This window comes from Haliotis rubra, unplaced genomic scaffold (genome assembly GCF_003918875.1).
Source record: "Haliotis rubra isolate DU_JTF1 unplaced genomic scaffold, ASM391887v1 Scf362, whole genome shotgun sequence".
In the NCBI taxonomy this organism is placed as follows: Eukaryota; Metazoa; Mollusca; class Gastropoda; order Lepetellida; family Haliotidae; genus Haliotis; species Haliotis rubra.
Window position 1 is genome coordinate 512378 of NW_025767038.1, and position 3371 is coordinate 515748.

Sequence of the window (3371 nt, forward strand, 5' to 3'; positions counted from 1 at the left end):
CACGTGTATTCTACGAATAAAATCAATATCTTTAGTTTACGAGAGTACACCTACCCACGGTAAATAATATCTGCGATTGTTCACAAATCAAAGACATATTTGTTTCATAAGTCAGTTCAATAACTTTAACACATGATCGACTACCTATGTTTATACATGAGTTCACTTTACAAATCAATGAAATTTCAAAACTGATCGATATTCAGTTATGATCATCACAATCATGAGCGAACGAGAAGTACTGTCCACTGAAGGACACGTTAAACATTGCTCCATGCTGTCGAGCGTATTGTAATTAAATATATGCCTCTGTTCTCCCAGCAGTGACTGAACTCTTATTTGTCGGGATCGTAATTGTTAACCATCTAGCCTCTCACAATCCGCTTAGGATGTATACCCTTGTAGATACGTCTCCTAGTTCACGTGTCCCAAACAAGTCTAATTCAGCTGTATATCATACACGTAAACCCATAAAAAACGATTTCCGGACACGTGAGGATGAGGGTAATGGTCAAATGGAGGTAATTACTGCGACAGGTGAGGCGAAATTGGGTTTAACGTCGTACTTTAGAATATTTCGCTCCTATGATGACGTTGATGACGTTGTGTGTGTGTGGCCGCTTGTACTAGCCCAGGCTTAAGTTGGTGTTATAGTGCTAGCTCACCGAGATACCATGCCGCAGTTAAGCATGAATACCCCCCTCAGACAACATTATACTGACTCTGAACCGACCAGTCCTTGTTGTATCCAGGGACCAACAAGTACCACATTGTAACGTCTTTTGGTATGATGCGGTCGGGAATGGAACCCGTGACATTTCGCTCTTCGGGGGGACGCTCTAACCACTACACCACTGAGGCGCTAATTTCTGCTAGAAAAGAACGACCCATCCAACCATACTTGTATGTATTATATCTGGAGTTGGACGCCGATTCGTAGCAAATTCTAAGTAAGATATAATATCAAGACTTATATGATAACTAGCAACGTGCCCAAAGTCCTCATGGTCCCTTGTATGGTGATCTTCCTTCGGTTGTTGGCAATCTATAACCTGTTTTTATATTGCATTGTCATCTGAAGTTAAAACATTTTAGATTTAATTACTAGTTTTATATTTATATCTGTGATATTATAGTTGTTTTACTTTACTGCCCTTCGTTGACAGGTTTTTTGAACATGTACATTTAATTACTATAAATCACTAACTTGATTTAGTCACGATATGGCTGAAATATTGCCGATATGACTTAAAATCTTCACTCACTCACCCAATCAATATGCCTCAAACAATGGTTTAAACTAACTCACTCACTCACTCTGCCCCAAACATTGGTTTAAATTACAATTGGTTTGTGCGACAGAATTGTATTGTCTTGTTAGACAGTGTTTTTACTTGTCTAGGTATGAGGCAAGAAACTTGTTTATCCAGGTAACATATCAAACATAGAAATGACATTTAACATACCAAGAATAATATTCATGATTTGATCTTACAATTTCACAAATGATAATATCTAACAAAGCAGTACATGCTCGATGATCTATACTCACATTGCATACTTCATTGTTGGGGATGATTTTTCATACTAACGGTGACAACTACCAGTACTTGACCACTTCGTGTGAATTTCATTTCTGTGTGAGAACTCCTACATTTACCATACTGTACAGAAGATGCACGCTCGAAATTATATGTTCCGTAGAACTTGAACATTAGCATGGAAACAGTGACAAAAATATTACCAACGCCAGGAAATTGCGAAAAAATCAGCAAAGACGAAAAACTCAACAAAACTGTGACAGGTCTCCCAAATGACTCCCCTGCTTATCACGTTTACACATCCTTTGATAACGCTCTCTATACACTGTATCGTTGTTCAGAGCAGACAAAGTCTTTCACTCCAAACCCCACCACGTTTACATAATAGTTACACTTGATGATCCCACAGTCAACACAGAGGTCAACCCAAATCTTCCGTCAACAGTCAAACAAACTTACAATGTGCACTTAACTTATATGATTGCTCACTTGGAGGCGTTACATCTAACAGTGTTATGCAGTGAGTAAACAGGTTTCCATTCACCTTACACATCTCACATCCGACGTATTGCATATTTCGTGCCAGGTTAGCAGGTTATGACAGGGATGAGCGCGTTCGACAAGGACGCACATACTTCATCACAAGTAATGTTTGTTTTTAGAAAAGCACTGCATTATTCAAGCTGTGTATCGGCGGTTACGTAATTTCCCAGGCTGATCTAGACAATCCAGTGATTGACATCATACGCATCGATCTTTGCAATTGGTATAACATGACATCCATTAAACACTGTATCGAACTTCTGTTCGACGCCTCTTATGACGCGGTGGGCGAACTGGCTAAGGCGCCAGTCTAATGATCCAGCGAGGTTGAGGTGTCGGGATCGAGCCCACCTGTGACCGGGTGTAAAAACCTTGGAGTCAACTTTGTGTGCAGACTCTTTCAGTGTTGTCACAACCCCTAGTGTACAGTACACAACCCTGTGCACTTAAAAGAACCCATGAATCCGTTGGTTTTTTGACCAGATGGTGGCCACATAAATACGTGCAAACACTTAGTTGCGGGTACAGCAACGTGCAGTGAACATGGACAAATTACTCTGACTGTGTGTCCCAGTCCACCCAGCTGTGAATGGGTACCTCGTTAGGATTAGAAAGCCACAATAACTCTGTGCGCCTAGTGGCTGCAAGAGTTGTATACTCCCCAGGGAGTTGAGATTGATAATGCGATGTGCCGTTGAGATTGACATCCAATGATCGAGGGAAAAAATACCAGCGCCTTGAGAATGCACTATAAATATCCTATTAAAAAAATGACAAGCTTGCTGAAGGCCAGGTCTAATCTGTATCTCAACAAGCACCACACGAGAAAATAGAACTGTTCAACACATATAGTTGACAGCTTTGACAGAGGGGTGATACGATCTGTAGTATGTCAACACCATGGGAAAGATGCATCATAGAAAACACGAGAAAATAGAACCACTTAAAGATACGCTCATGTGTTTGAAAGAGAGAAATCAACCTGGGATGGGAACACGGAGATTAAAGTACTCTGTATACATGTGTCCTAAACGGGTGGACTTGTGTGACCAATACCGTACAGCCAGGTAATCAACAAGCATGTGTAGTAGCATTTCAATTTCACACGCGAAACTCGCATTCTGGCTGTTCTACCAGCAAGTGGTATTCCTCGTAAAAATAGGCAAAAGTGACAACAAAATAATGATCGTTTGTAAAACATCCTTTTTTTCGGGTCTCCAAAATCATCAGAGTTGGTCTGTCGATTTTAGTGAGTGTACAAAATTTGGTTTTGCTGGAATTATTAGA